The following is an 18272-nucleotide window of genomic DNA, read 5'->3' as shown; positions in this document are numbered from 1 at the left end:
GAGAAAGAGAGGGTGAGTCACCGTGAAGGAGTGTGAACAAAGGTCAAGGAAGGGACTGGAGAGTCCCCTTTGATTCTAGAAGGTGGTCCCAGCCAGGATCTCCAATTTCTGTCCGATGGCCAGAGGTCACCATGCCAGATGCGGGAGGTGTCACTACTCACAACTTATCGATCCCCCCTCCTGCTGTCACCAAGACACTTATGGCATGGTCCCGTGCAGACCACAGGGCTTCAATATTTATTTTCGTCCTCTGCAGAAATTCTCACAAACACAAATTGGAAACGTTTGGTTTAGTGTTTCCTTCAATCGCTTTCATTGACAACTACAATTGGTTGTTGTGATTTCAGTGACTTGTAGTGATTGGTAAGACTGGAAAAGGAATTATCTTTGTTTTTCTTTTTTTTTTTTAAATATTTTATTTATTTGACAGAGAGAGATCACAAGTAGGCAGAGAGGCACGCAGAGAGAGAGGAGGAAGCAGGCTCCCCGCGGAGCAGAGAGCCTGATGCGGGGCTCGATCCCATAACCCTGGGATCATGACCTGAGCCGAAGGCAGAGGCTTTAACCCACTGAGCCACCCAGGCGCCCCTTATCTTTGTTTTTCAAACCGTCATCACTTCTATGTTTCAATGGGATTTGTGTGAATCTTGGTTCTTGGAATCAGGAGACCTAAATATGGGCCAGGTTTGCTCCTGGGCCCCGGACTCTGGTATTACAACAGCATGGGGGCCCGAAGAAAGAGCTAGAGCTGACTTCTCCCCTAATAATTGTCCCTGTCATTCTGCAGGAAGGTTTTTATTTAATGTGGCAAAAATAATTCGTGTTTCTGAGACCAGGTTTTAGGCCTGCAGAGAGGAGAGGACTGTTATAATGTCCATTCTTCCTCTCTGGAGGCAAGAGGGATTATCAGCTTTCATTTTTTTTTTTATATGTTTGCTTTTGAGATTTTATTTTGTTTTATTATTTTCTTTTTCAAGAGGGAAGGGGAAGGGCAGAAGTGGAGGGGGAGAAAGACTCCCTTTCTGGTAAATCAGAAAGTCAGGACCAGATGCTGAGGCTCTTTATTGTTCCAATTCTGTAGCATCATTGTCTTGCCCAGCACCGGTGACACGTATGTGCTGTTCCCATAGGCTTCTCAGGACCCCTCTGGCCTGCGGCCATATTTGACGTACTTCAGTGCCCAGAACATGGCCCGAGCCAGCCAGTGTGTCTGCTGTCTTGGTACACTGTCTGCCAGCTTGGGTCCACCAAGGCTGAGTGGTGGGGGCAGAAGACACTCCTGGGATATGCATGGCCTGCTTGCTTCAGCTAAATGGTTGGGATGAAAATGGATAACCATACCCTGTTACAAACCATGGACCACTCCGCCATCTTTTACCGGCATTTCATTTTACCCAATAGCCGGTCTTGTTTCACTTTCCATGCATGCCATTCCCTGCCCTGCCATATTTTTTCTTCCTCTAGTTCAGAATCCAGTTTCACAGCTAGTTAGTGGCTTTTCACTTTTGAACTGTTTATTCTACCCCCTGATTTAAACTTCCTACATGTGAATTTGGGGAAGACGACTATTTCGTCCTTAGAATAGCCCTGGCAGCTGGAAAGTTGTCCCATCGTGTTGGAAGTTTCCAGTCTTCCTTCTCATCTGAATGCACATGTGAACCTCCAGCCGCTCAACTATGGCACTTGAACAAGGTTAAATCAGGGGATAACCCTTGGAATCCCTAGCCTGGAAAACACCTGCTGGCTCGTCCCGCCATCTTGGTTTGATGACTGCCTGAGGCAGGACTCTCACGGGCTCACTGAGCAGGCCATTGTTGCTGTCCAGCAACATTGTCCAGCCCATTGTCCAGCCCCTGTTGCTGGACACCTCCAATTTTTAGCAGATTTATTTTTTTCAAAAGAAATACATACAGACAATAAGAATTTTAATAATAAAGCATTATATAACGTTTTAAAAACCACGTATATTCCATAATTCCATCCCCTTATAGATACGTATTATTAAAGATTTCATCTATATCCTTCTAGGTTTTCTTTCTCTGTGTACGTATATTCACACCCATGAGCTTATACCAAACATACAATTCCATAACATGAATTTGGCCTCATTAGGTTAAGCCTAAATCTGCCTTCCTCAAATTTTCACCCACAATTCCCGGCTTTCCCAGGAAGGCCAGCAGGAGAGGAAGCGAGCGCCACTCTTCACACAGCTGATCTTCAACGCTAGTTTTCAATCACTGACTCTTGCCCCTTTCTGGATTCGTTTTCTTGGTGCCTTTCCAAACAGCTCGTCCTTCCCGGTCAGGCCTGCTCCGCGCTCTGGCGGGTGTGGTCCTCCTGTGCGGTCCGGCTGGTCGCTGAGCCCACAGGGCCGCTGGAGCCCGAGCACAGTGGAGCCTGGGGGTTTATGTTTCCACAGAAGCCCAAGTCCTCCCCCAGAGCAGTCCTAGAACTCGGGCACTTGCTTGGCAGCCGCGGTACACGCTGTCTGGAGGGTGAACTGGGGGCCACCTGAACCCCCCAGAGGTTTGCGCAGGAATATGGCGGCCCAACAGAGTCTCTTCCATTCCCTGCTTGTGTCACTGATTTTTTTTTAACTTTTGATTTTACTTGTCTGTACCGTGGGGCAGACGCTATACACCGTGTGTGTGTGTGAGAGAGAGAGAGAGAGAGAGAGGGAGAGAGTGTGTGTGTGAGAGAGACTGAGAGAGAGAGTATGTGTGTGCAGTGTGAGTGTGTGCGCGTACTAGGGTGGAGACATCCTTTTCTTGCCAAGGCCACATGTTTCAAAGTCCTCTTTTGAAGTTGCTCGAGCCAGTTTATGTACCATATACAAAAATTAGCCTCGTTTCTTTATAGTCACACCTTGTTTGGAACCAAAAATAATGTTCTTCAGCTTCGTCACCCACCTCATTCACGAGATTTGCTGCCAAGTGGCTTTTAGCTGCTTCCAAAAATCAAATCTGCCTCCAGGAAACAAAGGCCTTCCTGAGAAAATTCCAAAGAATGTGCTATGGGCTATGGAGGGTTTTTTCCCAAAGAACAGTTCTAGAGAATTTGAAGACAATGTCTCACTGGTCTGGATACAGGTCTGCTAAGGAACCAACAAAATAAGCTCATTACTTGTCATTCACTTTTCTATATTTAGAAATGAATATATTGACTTTGCTTCACGGTAAAAATAGAATACAAGGGGCCCTTGGGTGGCTCAGTCATTAAGTGTCTGCCTTTGGCTCAGGTCGTGATCCCAGCGTCCTGCGATGGAGCCCCAAGTCGGGCTCCCTGCTCAGCGGGAAGCCTGCTTCTCCCTCCCCCACTCCCCCTGCTTGTGTTCCCTCTCGCTGTGTGTGTCTCTCTCTGTCAAATAAATAAAATCTTAAAAAAAAATTAAATACAAGGCTGGCATACCGTTGGTGTTTAGTAAGTGTTTGATGAACCCAGTATTCATTATATAAACATTTATTTAGCAAAGCTTTGTGCCAGACCCCGTGTCATGTGGGTTTCATTCACATCTATTGAAGGAGACCGGCAAGAAATCATGGTACAGGGGGCGCCCGACTGGCTCTGTTGGTGGAGTGTGCGACTCCTGATCTGGCTGTTGTGAATTTGAGCCCCACGCTAGGTGTAGAGATGACTTAAAAATAAAATCTTAGGGGCGCCCCGGGGGGGGGCTCAGTTAGTTAAGTGACTGCCTTCGGCTCAGGTCATGATCTCAGAGTCCTGGGATCAAATCCTGCATTGGACTCCCTGCTCAGCAGGGAGTCTGCTTCTCCCTCTCTCTCTGCCTGCTGCTCCCCCTGCTTGTACTCTTTCTGAATGTCAAATAAATAAATAAATAAATAAATAAAATCTTTTTAAAAAATACAATCTTTTATGTCCAGTGTTTGCAGAAAGCACAGAAGATGACTTGAAGAAAGTGTCAAAGTTGTCAAGATTACCAAAGGCGCAGAGTGTCTCAGGCAGAGCAGCAGGACCTGGGTCCATAGTGGACCACACCCAAGGCCCTTCCTTGGTGAGCCATGCAAGACACCAGGGTGCCTGTCCTCAGAGAGGGGAGAGACAGACTGCGCGGGGTGCACGGGGTTTTACCTAGTACCTTGAAGCAATGACAATATGTATACCCAGCAGTGTGGCTATTTCTTAAAGTCATATATAGTATGAGTAAAAAAAAAAAAAGGCAAGAAACAGAATGGACTATATAGCATCTCACCATAGAAACGAATTAAGATATAGTCACAGAGGACAGCACACATTTCCCAAAAATACACACGCGCCGAAGGATATACATGGGCCACATTAAACTGGTTGCCTTCGCGCAAGTGGGCTTTGGGCATAAAAAAGAATAGCGACCAAAGTCAAAGAAGGAAGAGACAACATGTTTAAGAGCTCTTTAGGGCAGATGATAATTAGATGGCTTTCTTTTGGGGCGAAAACCCCCAATTCCCAGCACCATTAGACAATGAAATTGTTACACTTCTTCTGCTTCGTTGGAGTTCTGAACTCACCATGATACGCCAACACCTTCATTTTACAGATAGAAATTGAGGCCCAGAGAGGCTGAGAGAGACAACTAAAGTCACACAGCAAGGTGGGTGCCAAGTCAGGACAGACTCAGAGCCTTGGCCGTCACATTATATACAATGGCGTCCCCTTGAGAGCAGAATTCAGAAACGGTGACACAGGGGAGCCAGAGTCAAGGCCGTCTTCGGAAATCTGCGTGCATACGAACAGACTTAGTTGTACTGATCTATATTTTGATTCTCATGGCAGTTTAAAAAAAAAATCTCTTATCTAGCAAAACACATTGCCTTTCCAAATGAACGCGTTCAAGCCAGGGCCTGCTTCGAGACGTTGAACGTTGCCCTTACAAATTGGAACCCGGGGTGCGGGAATTCCATCACCCTCCTGAAGGCTCCGTGTCACAACAGAGGCATTGTTCTCCTTCCTCATGCCGTTTGGTTTCGTGCCTTTTCTGTAAGATGTTAGGTATTTATTTTGTTTTGCTGGGGCTTTTGTAATCAGTCTAGACATGGGCCTACACCGACCCATCCAGGAGGCAGATAAAACTCCCACAGTGGGATGAGGTAACCCCCTTCGTGCTGTTTTCTCGGGGGAGGGCAGGGCGGCAGCTCCCCTCAGCCAGCCCCCAAACCCGAATGTTTAGGAAAAAACGACCACGGAAGGCACTGAATTCGCTAATGAAGCTGGGAGGACGTGTTCGGTCTCTGAAAATACTCCCAGTCCCACGGTAATCTTCATTCTGTACCTGAGATGAGTCGGCTGTCCACTTGGTTGTCTACATGGTGTCTCGCTGCAAATGAAATGTCTCTCTCTGCGGGGGTCAGAGCGACTGCTTACTTGGGAGCTTCCACGACTGAGGATTTGTAGACTAGACTTTACCCTGAGTAAGCAAAGGTACATATACCAAGACAACAAACCAGGAGGGCAATGGGGCACAGGTTACCTGGATTTAACAGAGGTGGGTTTCCTCTGCCCTCTTTATGCAAATTGTTTTTGAATTTTTTTTTCCTGTTGCAGAACGAATAGAGGCCTGACTTATGTTTCACAGTTCACAGGGCTGATTACATTTACTTCATTGTCAGTGGATAGTAATGCTGTTTCATCCTTCTGGAAAATCAAAAAACATTCATCCTTCCCGCAGAGCATCCCTGACACCATCTCTGTGACAGGAGAAGCTTCTGGAACACAGGCAATTTCGAATAAGAATGCGTCTTCATGGGGCACTGGGTGGCTCATTCAGTGAAGCATCCAATTCTTGATCTCAGCTCAGGTCTTGATCTCAGGGTCATGAGTTCAAGCCCCACGTTGTCTTTAAAATTTTTTTTTAATTCTAAAACAAGAATGCATCTTCAGCTTGCAGTCAGTGAAACCATTCAGCCCAGACTCTCACACAGCCCCGAGCTCCACATCTTACACAAGGCAGTGCCATCAAAGCTCGTGGAATGAATGTCAGTAGCCGCCAAGCACCAGCCAAATGGGAAATCTGACCATAATCCTCAGGTCTGACCGACTGCCAATAGAGCGCCCATTAGTAACCTTACTTTGGCTTGTTTCATTTGGACTGGTATCATAGTGTTTCCTGCCATTTTTTACCAACAAGAAAATCTAGATTTCTAGAACTTGTATACGACTACGGTTGCAAAAACGCAACAGGGCAAAAATGTTATCCAGGAACAGCAAAAACGCAACAGGGCAAAAATGTTATCTAGGAACAACAGCAAAAAAAAAAAAAAAATCTTTGCAAGCAGCCACGGACTGTCCAAACTTCCAAGTGAATGTCCCTTCTAACCCCTTATTTAAAACAATCAGAGTCCCAAACCGTCCAAGAAAAGATTTGGTGTTTTCCCAATATGTTTTGTTCAGTGTATCTAGCTGGATTTTAATTCTGGGAATATTAGTAAACTGTGTATGTCTTCATACAGAAAGCCAAGGGCATTTTTTTTTTCCAAATCTGTTGGTCTATAAAGAGTTTGCCCCATTACATTTTCAGCCTGGAAGCTCCTCGTTAAAGATTGTCCTTCTATTATCACGAATATTTATAACTCAGTTTAGGGGTCCTAACAAATTAGAATCTGTCCCAAATTGATCAACCTGAAGTCTCCTTTCCAAGGGTAGGTTTGCCTCCCCTCAGCTCTTGAAGTGCTGATAAACTTTGGTAGTTTCTCTGTCATCAAAATGATTCTTTCTAATGTCAGTGGTTTCAGTTCCTGTGATTTCAAACGACCATTTAGTCCTGTGGCCCCTAACCACAGAAAATCCATGGTTCCCCGGCATAGACCCCTCATGTGAGTTCTGAGAACACCTTAGAAAAGTGTAGAAGTTTTAGTCAGTATCCTCTCACTGCGCATCATTGGGTCAGCCAACATATCAGTAAGAACATTATAAGGGCGCCTGAGTGGCTCCGTTGGTTATGCGTCCCACTCTTGATTTTGGCTCAGGTCATGATCCCAGGGTCCTAGGATAGAGCCCCACATGGGGCTCCAGGCTGGTGCCTGCTTAAGGATTCCCTCTCTCTCTCTGTCCATCCCCCCACTTGCACTTTCTCTCTTTCTGAAATAAATAAATAAATCTTAAAAAAAAAACATTATAGTAGATTCTCATCACAGGGAAAAAAATGTTCTTAACTATATGAGATGACGGATGTTAACTAAATTTCTCATGATAATCATTTCATGGTCTTCTCATAAATCAAACCATTATGTTGTGCACCTTAAACTTATGCAGTGTTAGAGGTCAATTGCATCTCCATAAACCTGGGAGAAACCATTATATATTATGTTCTTAAATCCTGTACTGCCTAGTCAAGGCTTGTCCTGAGGCTTACATGAAGGGATGGACAAGACAGCATTTGGAATGGTTGGATCTATCCACTAGAAGATTCAAAAGAACAAGCATCAGATTTTCGATGTGATGAACGCTAGGTCCACAGAGTGGGAAGCCTCAGCTGTGTGGGGCCTTTGTACCTGCCCAGCACCCCCTGACCTCACACAAGACCCTCCTGTCTGGGTGAGGTGTCTACTCAGCCTCAAATGGACAGTGGTCTTCACATCAAAAGAATCTCTCCGAAAAAAAAAAAAAAAATCTCTCCGAGACATCACAAGAAAAGTCTTATGACTTCCAAACCTCCTCCCTGGTCACCCTCTTCCAAGTATTTCATGCTTAAACCTGGAAGGTCACCTTGAAGAAAGAGACGAGGGTGGATACTAAGAGTTGAACACCGGCTTCCCTGGAAGTCGAGAATCAATGTTCCTTGGAAGGGAGTATCACTGAAAATGGTCGGCAGAGGCCAACAGCCCACATGACCACTGTGAAAAAACGGTTGTTAATCTGTCTTGTCTCATCCCTTATTTCTTCTGAAATAGCCCTTTTACAGCCTTGTCAAGGTGGTAGGAGTCCAGTCCCCCCATCTTTTGCATCTAGACACTCATGATTCGTTTTCGGTTGTCTTCCAACACCTCTCTTGCTGGTCGTTCATGTTTCATTCTTTTGTTAGGGCAGGACGTGAGGCCCAGTGGGATCCCACCCATGACAGTCACCCCCAGGAGATATCGAAATCCAGCTAAAGTCACCAATCAACTATTAGTCACAACCGAGGTTTCTGAAAGGGCCTGTGCTCAGTACAAAGATGAGTATCGCTTACAGCCCAGCAGGGACCAGAGAGCGGAACGCGGATTGTCTAAAGATCAGGTTATATATAGCCAAACCGTGAGGGGAGCTCAGGCTTCCCAAGAGTTGACCAGAACAGCTGAAGCCTGTGCTTTGAGCCGGCCACAGACCTAAGGAAAAAGGTACTCATGTTCTCCGAGGCCCTGCCAGGCCTGTCCACTCAATTAATCCTAAGGAGAGCTTGAGTTACAGGGTGACTTTTCCCAGCAGTGAGGCAGGAAGTCCACCCGCTCACGTACCCACATCCGACACCCCCTTCCCATTAGGAGCCTACGGCTCGGCTTGCACGGGAAAGCTTTCCAGAGATTCCTGCCTGCTTGTGTTTGGGCTTGGCTGTGCTGAGCTCCTCATCTCTAAGCCACAGGCCTTGCTCTTGCTGCATGAGAAAACACCTTTCAGCCTGGTCTGTGCTCTGAAGCGCAGTGAGTCACAGACCTTCTCACACGACCTGGCCCCAGCCCTTCCAGAAGTCTGGATTCCCAAGCGGGAGGGAGCCAGCAAGCAGATGCGGCTCAGCCTGGAGGTCCTCTGAAGGTCCTGCCTTCCTTTTTGGCCTTGGGCTCTAGGGGGCACGCAGAGCAGCTCTGCCCCACCTCCCCCACTGCTGAGCTCCCCAGAAGGGCCATCCGTGATGTTCCCTGGGAGTCCAGAAGCAACTGGGAGCTTCTGAGCAGGCAGCCAGCCAGGACTGGTTTCCAGTGCCGTCCACATTCTTCCTCTCTGAATTCTCCGGAAGCTGCAGAGCTTAGTGTTTCTTATCCAAAAATCTTCTGGCATTTTTTATTTGTAATAATTCCAAACCCACCGAACATTCTTATAACAACTGAGATTGGGTAGAGAGGGTGGAAAAAAAGAATCGGTTAGATGATTAAGGGCACACTTACTCCTAGGTGCTGATTTTCAAAGGGAAATGGATTTGAGCTCTCAGGGATGTTGATTTCCTGCCTGAGCCCCCACACAGCTTTTCTCTTGTTAATCAGGGTGGCTGCTTTAGATGGTGGAGGTGTGGGATTTGGGGTTGTTGGGGGGGGGTTGCTGGGATCTGGCAAGGCTGGCCAGGGTCTGGGGATAGCTGAGCTTAAACCTCTCACACAAGGGTACTGGCAGAACTCACTGCTGCTGCCAGCCCAAGGCCCGGAGGGTGGGTTTCCTCACTCTTGGCATGGGCTGTTCTGTGTGCTGCATCCAGAAAGAGATGGAAACCATCCAGGGGCAGAGCAAACAGGCCCTCGAGGTCAACTAGCCCAGTCCCCTCCGCCAACAGATGGAGAAAGTAAGGCCCCTGGGTAAATGAGGGACAATGGGATGGTTCTAGAGCCTAGGGCCTCCTGGCTTTCAGTCCAAGACTCATCTGGTCCTAGCCCATGAGAAGGATCAGAAATGAGACAGCATCTGGCAGCCCAGAATTTGGAACTTTCTCCATATCAGAGTCCCTGGTTTCTTATCTCTAACCCCTCCTGTCACCAGGACTTGTGACAAAAATCAGACCAATAAATACCTTGCAGAACCTTTAAATTGCCTGAAGACTGGAAGACAAGTACTAGAGCAGTCGACAGGGAACCTATTAGAATAGGCCCTTCCTATGAGTCCTGAAAGACTTGAATTTTCCTTGGAGAAACAGACGGAGATTCATTTCAAGGGCCAAAGAGAAGAAAAAACACATTTACTTAAATGGCATATGGTCTCTTTCTTCTTCAGTGACTCAAGGACAGGCTCTTGCCTTTGCCCCTGGGAGCTTAGTAATGCACATATCTGGAGACCTGCTTCTCACATGTCTCCTCAGTCCTTCATTACAGGGAGGGAGAATTCAATTGCTGCTTCCAGAAACCATTTTCCAAGAATAACAGCAGATCTGGCCCAATTTAATGCTTTCACTTCCACTTGCTGGCAAAATAAAGAGGCTGGGCATTCCCTTTTATCCACCCCCATCACTGAGGTTTGGCTAAGACCCTTCTCTGGAAATCTCAGCTCAAGAAGAGGTTCACACACTTGGTTTTTAAAGCCAAGTGAGATGTTGACAAAGGCAAGTAGGTATGAGTGAAGAGAAACTAATACCCTCCCTACAGTAGGAGCTAATAAGATTGGAACCATAACCCCAATAATGCTAAGTGATGGGGCCACAAGGACTTGGCTCAGCCTGCGCCTCAGTGCACCATTCCAGAGGCCCTGGTGTCTCTTTGAGTATAAGGAACACTGCCCGAGAGATTATGGGGAGGAACTGAGCTCCCCTAGAGAAGGCTCAAGACACTATAGAACCATCAGGACTAGAGAAGTGTATATTTGCATCTCAACTCTACTGCCACAGAAAACCATGGAGCCACTTATCCTTCCTGAGCCATGAATACTGTCGATGGGAACACAGAACATTAGCAGCTCAGAAACTCTAATGCACCTGGGGGAAAAACTATATAAATTGTGGAAAACAAACCTTGTGATCATTTCACTTAAGTGTACATTGAATTTTTATCTTAAATGGGTCCATCTCCATGTGTGTGTGTGTGTGTGTGTGTGTGTGTGTGTCATGACAGAGTGGTTATATCTTGTATTTAGCACTGAAATTTTGGAAGAAAATCTCTTCCTTAGTCAAAACCTCCATTTTAGTTCTCTCCAAACTAGTTCTTGAACCATTTTGGAAAGAGACACTAAGGGTCTTCCTTATGTATATTTCCCCATAATAACAATAATAATGATAATGATAATAAAAGACTGTGGCCTCCATCTTGCTTGTTTGGTCTCTTGCTCTCTTGCTCACTCACTCTGAGGAAGCCAGCTGTCATCTTGTAAGCTGCACTGTGGAAGAAAAATCTAATGTCTCGGGGCAATCACTAGCAAGGAACTGAGACGTGCTAACAGCCACGTGAGTAGGAAGAGATGCATGTTCAAAAAGCTCTCGGATGAAGCAGCCTCAGCTAAGCCACACCTGGATTCCTGACACACAAACCTTGTGATAACATCTGGGGTTTGTTTTTTTTTGTTTAAAGATTTTATTTATTTACTGGACAGAGATCACAAGCAGGCAGAGAGGCAGGGAGAGAGAGAGGAGGAAGCAGGCTCCCTGCTGAGCAGAGAGCCCCATGCGGGGCTCGATCCCAGGACTCTGGGATCATGACCTGAGCCAAAGGCAGAGGCTTTAACACACTGACCCACCCAGGCGCCCCATAACATCTGGTTTTTAAGGCTGTCACATTTGGGGATCATTTGTTACACAGCAATAACTAACTCATGCACATCCATGCATACAAGATTTTGCACAGAGGTTCAGGGGATTCCAGGAGATCCTAAATCTCACTCCATGGCTCTGCCACATTAACTCCATGCTAAAAATCCTTAGACTTGGGGGCGCCTGGGTGGCTCAGTGGGTTAAAGCCTCTGCCTTTGGCTCAGGTCACGGTCCCAGGGTACTGGGATCGAGCCCCGCGTCGGGCTCTCTGCTCAGCAGGGAGCCTGCTTTCTTCTCTCTCTCTCTCTCTGCCTGCCTCCCTGCCTACTTGTGATCTCTGTCTGTCAAATAAATTAAAGAAAAAAAAATCCTTAGATTGGGGCACCTGGCTGGTGCAGTCAGAAGAGTGTGTGACTCTTGATCTCAGGGTTGTGAGTTTGAGCACCACATTGAGTGTGGAGACTACTTAGGTAAATAAAAACTTTTTAAAAAATCCCTTGGGGCATCTGGATGGCTCAGTTGGTTAAGTGTCTGCCTTTGGCTCAGGTCACAATCCCAGGGTCCTGGGATGGAGCCCTGCATCAGGCTCCCTGCTCAGCGGGAAACCTGCTTCTTCCTCTGCCTGCTTCTCCCTCTGCCTGCCGCATCCCCTGCTTATGTTCTCTCTATCTCTCTGACAAATAAATTAATTAAATCTTTTAAATAAATAAATAAATGAATAAAGAAATAAATCCCTAGACCAGTGATGGCCGATAGAAATATAATACAAACCACACAGATATTTTAAAATTTCCAGTAGCCACAGTAAAGAAGTAGAAAGAAACAGGTAAAAATAATTTTGATATCTTATTTTATTTAAACTAACATATCTAAAATATCATTTCAATGTGTAATCAATATTAGTATTATTTATGAAATATTTCCCATTTTTGTTATAAATCTTTGAAATCAGTCATGTCTTTTCAATTTACAGCACTTCTCAATTTAGACTAGCAGTATTTCAAGTGCTCATCAGCCACAGGTGGCCAGTGGCCTCTGTAGTGGACAATGCAGCCTGGGACTAATATGATATTCAAGTAACGAACAAACTTTGACTTCACCACACTCTAGCTACCATAGTACCTGCTACCTGATAGGTAGGCAAGCAGGGCCCATTGCTATTGAAAAAACACAAGGGGGTAAAGATGGTAATACTCTCCATACTGATCTACAGATCAGACACAATTCCTAACAAAATCCTAAGTAGGGTTGTTTTTTATTTTTTTGGCAGAAATTGACAAGCTGATCCTAAAATTCATATGGAAATGCAAAGGACACGTAATTGCTAAAACAATATTGACAAAGAAGAACAAAGTTGGATGAATGACACATCCCATTTCAAAACTTACTACAAAGTGATGGTATTCAAGAGAGTGTGGTACTGGGGCACTTGGGTAGCTCGGTGGGTTGAGAGTCTGCCTTCGGCTGGCATTGTGATTGCAGGGGCCTGGGATCCTGCTTCCCCCTCCCCCTCTACCTTCCTCCGTGCCTGCTTGTGATCCCTCTCTGTCAGATGAATAAATAAAATCTTAAAAAGAGAGAGAGAGAGAGAGAGAGAGATACTGGAACTGGATTCACATATAGATCAACGGGACAAAATTGAGAGTCCAAAATGAACCTATACATCTATGGTCAGTTGATTTTTTTAAAGATTTTATTTATTTATTTGAAAGAGAGAGAGAGGGAAAGAGAGCATGAGCAGGGAGAAGGGCAGAGGGAGAGGAAGAGAGAGAATCTCAAGCAGACTCCCGGCTGAGCCCACAGCCCAATGTGGGGCTCAATTCCACAACCCTGAAATCAAGAGCAAAACTAAGAGTCAGATGCTTAAGCAACTCAGTAGGAACTGAGCTACCCAGGAACCTCAGGGTGTCAAGACCATTCCATGTGGAAAGAACAGTCTCATCAACAAATGGTGCTGGGCCAACTGGATGTGCACAGGCAAAAGGGTGAAGTTGACCCCCTACCTCACAGTATATACAAAAATTAACTCAAAATGGATCAAGGACTTAAATGTGAGTGCTAGAACTCTAAAGTTCCTAGAAAAAAAAGGGTAACTCTTTTGATATCAAATTTGACAATGGTTACTTATATACAAATGGTTATTTAGATAACAAAGGGACACAAAAGAAAGAGAGAAAGAAAGAAAGATTGGATATCATAAAAATTCACAAGTTTGTGCTTCAAAGGACACTATCAAGAGAATGAAAAGACAACCCACAGAATGAGAAAATATATTTTCAATCTGTATGTCCGATAAGGACATATATAAAGAATATATAAGGACATATATAAAGAATTCTTAGGGGTGCCTGGGTGGCTTAGTTGGTTAAACATCTGCCTTGGGCTCAAGTCATGACCCAGAGGTCTTGGGATTGAGCAGGGAGTCTGCTTCTCCCTCTCCCTTTCCTGTCATTCTCTCTCTCTCTCATGTTTTTTTTTTTCTCTCTCTCTCAAATAAATAAATAAATAAAATCTTTTTAAAAAAATTCTTACAACTCAATAAAAAGGCAACCCAGTTTACAAATTGGGCAAAGGATCTAACAGACATTTCTCTAAAGGTGTACAAATAGCCACTAAGTGCTTAAAAAGATGCCCAACATGACCATGAGCCATTAGGGAAATACACCCCAAAACCACACTGAGATACCACTTCACACCCACTGGGATGAATATAATTTTTTAAGAAAGGAAAACAGCAAGTGGCGGAAAGGCTATGAAGAAATGAAAACTCCTCTACATTGCTGATGGGAGTGGGAAATTGTGCAGCTATTTTTGAAAACAGTCTGGCAGTTCCTTAAGATATTAAACAGAGAAGTAATCTATAACCCAACCACTCCACACCTGTGTATATATAAAGAATAATTAGAAGTAGGGACTCAAACAGATACTTGTACACCCATGGTCACTGCAGCATTGTTCACCATAACCCAAACATGGAAACAGCCCAAAGGCCCATCAGTGGATAAATGACAATGGATAAATGGCTAACCAAAGTGTTCTGGCCATGTGATGGAATAGTATGCAGCCATGAAAATGGAGCCATGGTAACGCATACTCTAACTTGGATGAACCTTGAAAACATGATGCTGTGTGAAGGAAACGAGTCACAAAATGCCATTGTATTATGTGATTCCACTTTAATGAAATGCCCATAATGAGGGACATCAGTAGAGACTGAAAGCCAATCATGTTTACCTTGGACTGGGGAGCAGTGGGGAGAGTGGGGATTGATGGCTAATGGGTACAGGTTTCTTTGGGATGTTGAAAATATTTAAAGATTTATTGACTTTATTTTAGAGACAGAGAGAGCAGAGGGAGGGACAGAGGGAGAGGGAGAGGGAGAGAGAATCCCCAAGCAGACTCCATGCTGAATGCAGAGCCTGATGCAGGGCTTGATCCCAGGACTCCGAGATCATGACCTGAGCTGAAACCAAGAGTTAGATGCTCAGCGGACTGAGCCACCCAGGCGCCCCCTCAAATGTTATAAAATTAGACAGTGGCAATGGTTGCATGCCACTGAACATGCTAAGTTACTTTACTGTACATCTGAAATGGGTAAAATTTACCATATGTCAACTGTATCTCAATAAAGCTATAAACAAAGCTCTAGTGGTTGTTCAAGTGTCCTTGGTGGCACTGCATTGCCTCCATTCTTTTTCAGGGCCATGTGGAGAGGCTTCACGGTGCAGCGGAGAGAGGGAGGGGTGAAAACAGTCACTAAATGCCTGTCCACTAAATGCCATCACATACCTCATCTTCTGTAATCTGTGCTCTGGTTTTGCTCATTTTACACACGGGGGAATCAGTTGGTACAAAGTCATACCACGAGGTAAGGGGTGGAGCCAGGATTGAAACCGAAACCCTCCATGTCCAGGTTTACGTTCTTTCTGCTCTCCCATGCTCCGCTGGGAAGCGAGCATTGCCCCTAAGGACAGGTTGCCTTAGTCAGTATTGCTGGCACTGCGTGAGTCTCAGCTCCATGGCAGGTCAGTGGGCGCTTTGAACCTTGGCAGCTGTTGCAAACTCAAACGCCCCCTGGGGCTTGGCGGGTCATGACGGAGGCAGGCTCCAGAACGGCTGTGGGGAATTGGAGACGACTCGGCTCCTCTCTGGAGAAAGGTGGGTACTGCCCCCAGCTCACTGTTGCCAAGGGGTCCCCAGGACCGGTGATGGCCAGATCCTGATCTTTCACAAGAAACCAAACCTATGGATGCTAAATGCTGGCAACCGATCCAGAGTTTTTCAAACCATCTCTGGGGCAAAGCAATCGTCCAAGGGCCCACCAGCTGGCAGGTCTGAACTAGATCATCTCTGCTCATTCTGGCTTTTGCATGGTCTCAGTCTCTCCGCCGCAGACTTGATCCTGCGAGATCCAGTCAAGGCAGGGTTCAAACACTGGTTTTCTGGAGGCCCCGTGGCGTTATCCCCGTGGGAAATCAGACCACAGAGAGCAGACTCTATGGGCCCCAGCTCCTGTTCCCCTGCGGGAACAACGGCCGAATATGGAAGACACTTTTCCTTCCGGACGTGGGCGTGACTTGTCCTCGCACTCTTCCCCGGGCAAAGTGGGCTGGTGGGTAAACACGTGGGCGAGCTGTGAGTTGTGTGGATGGCAAGTGGTGTCTGGGACTCCAAGTTTTCAAAATAAGAGGCCCCGGTTGAATGTCTCCTACGGAGTCGCACCCAGTGCGGTAAGAAGGCAGCTTTTTGAAGCACCCACTCTCTGCTTTCTCCAGAGACTAGGCCAGAGCTAGGGCTGTGGACAAAGAGCTCTTTGAATTGTTAAGTCTTTGTGGTGGATGCTGTCGTGAATTTTGTGACTACCTTATCCTTCTGGTTGTTTGGAAGGGATAATGAATTAAATGTGATATTAATATTTGGCTTCTAGAAACATACATTCAATGGCTACCAGAAAGGCAAAATGAAAGAAAAGTTCTTTTTGGCCAACAATTCCCCAGGGCAAGCCCCTCTAATAGGGGTCACTGGAAACATGATAAAGTTCAAAAATGTAAGATGTTTTCACAAAATGGTGTTTTTTAAGGTTTTATTTATTTGAAAGAGAGAGTAAAAGTGGGGGGGGGGCAGAGGGAAAGGGAGAAGCAGGCTCCCCACCAGGCACAGTGCCTGACATGGGCCTCAATCCCAGGACCCTGAGATCATGACCTGAGCCGAAGGCAGATGCCTAACCCACTGAGCCACCCAGGCGCCCCCTTTCCCCAGAATGTTTGATATTGATTCCATCTTCTTTGCTACGAAGAGAGAAACCTTCCAGTAAAAACTAAAGGGTCCGGGTCCAAGAGGGCTCTTAGTTGTCATAGCCAAAGTCTTTCCTTCCTCCCTGTCACTGACTGACCTTGGAAAGGCTGCGCTAGAGGCCTAGGCGTGCTCCGCGACAGGGGCTACGGGTACCAGGCCTGCTCCTGAGAGGCTGGTTCTGCTTGGGGCCCTCCTGCCAGAAATAGGCACCAACCCAGTTGTAGGCACTGCTTGGCCTCCACGACCCCTGTCTCCCCATCTCCCAACTCTGCAGAATCATCCAGACAAAACCCTCGTCGGTCTTCACTCCAGACTCCGGCCCTCACACGTCCCTCTAGCTGGGTACCCTCGTCCCTTACCCAGGCTTTAACAAACTCTTCGGGATTTGCTCCTCTGACAGGACCAGCTCGGGCTCTCAGTGGCGCCCATTCTTGCTCTTCGGAGGTATGGTGGGCTGAATGAAATAAGGCCTCTTGAAATATATGCCATCCTAATTGCCAGAGCCTGTGGATATTCCTCATATGGAAACAGGGTCTCATACGGAAGTGAAGGATCTTGACATGGGGAGATTACCCCCCAGATTATCTGGGTGGGCTCTAAATGCAATGACAAGTGTCCCTAAAAGAGGGAGCTCACTGAGATTCAACAGGCAGAAGAGGAGGAGGCAATGAGACCTGCCACGGGGGCAGAGAGCAGAGCGTTGGGGCCGCGAGCCAAGGAGTGCTGGCCCCCACTACATGCCGCAAGGCTAAGAAGCGACTCTTCCCGAGAGCCTTGAGGGGTAGCGCCACCCTGACAACACTGTGATTTGGGACGAGTAGCCCTGATTTTGGACTTCTGGCCTCCAGAACTGTGGGAGGAGAAATTTCTGTGGTTTTTAAGGCACCAAGTGTATAGTCATTTGTCACAACAGCCCCAAGAATCATGTATTGACAGGCTCCTGGTCCCCTTGGATCAGAAATGACCCTGGCGTCCTGGGATTACTTGGTTTAAAATGACAAAAGTCCTCGAGCTGACAGGGGCATCCTTGGATTCCAGTTATGCTGAGAGAAAACGCGTGTGGGATGTCATCAGAGCAATGACCGACCTCCTCCTCCAGCAGGAAAGGGCTAAAGACAACCAACTCTCCTTTCTCCTCCCCTTCCAGAGTTTTCTTCCTGGAATAATTAGGATGTCTGTATAGAAATCTGACTAGTCACTGTCATTTCCATGAACTATGGATCATTTATGTTTGGTTATCATGGCCCGTAGAACCAAGTGGATAAACCATCATGCGAGTCTAATGAACCATGTGTGAGCCTTGATTTCAACATGAAACTCTGTTTAGCAGCCTTCAACTGCTGCTCACCGTCATAGTGCTGTCAGAAGTCCCGCATCCTCCGATATTAGAGGGAACATTTCTTCCCAGTTCTTGGCTCTCGTGAGTAAGGGATGCCGTCCATTAAGCCACCAACACACAAAGCAGAGTTCTGTGTCTGAGAAACTTGTAACTTTGAAAAGCCTGCTGGGCCTCAGAGATGAGAAAAGGGGGGCCTCGGAGCAGGACTGTTGGACTAAAACGGGACCGAATTTGCACCTTCCTTGCGTGTTTTTATAGCTACCAAATTCATGGTCCCCAGGGTGCTGAGTT

This window comes from Meles meles, chromosome X (assembly GCF_922984935.1).
Source record: "Meles meles chromosome X, mMelMel3.1 paternal haplotype, whole genome shotgun sequence".
NCBI classification, from domain to species: domain Eukaryota; kingdom Metazoa; phylum Chordata; class Mammalia; order Carnivora; family Mustelidae; genus Meles; species Meles meles.
This window is presented reverse-complemented; position numbering follows the sequence as displayed.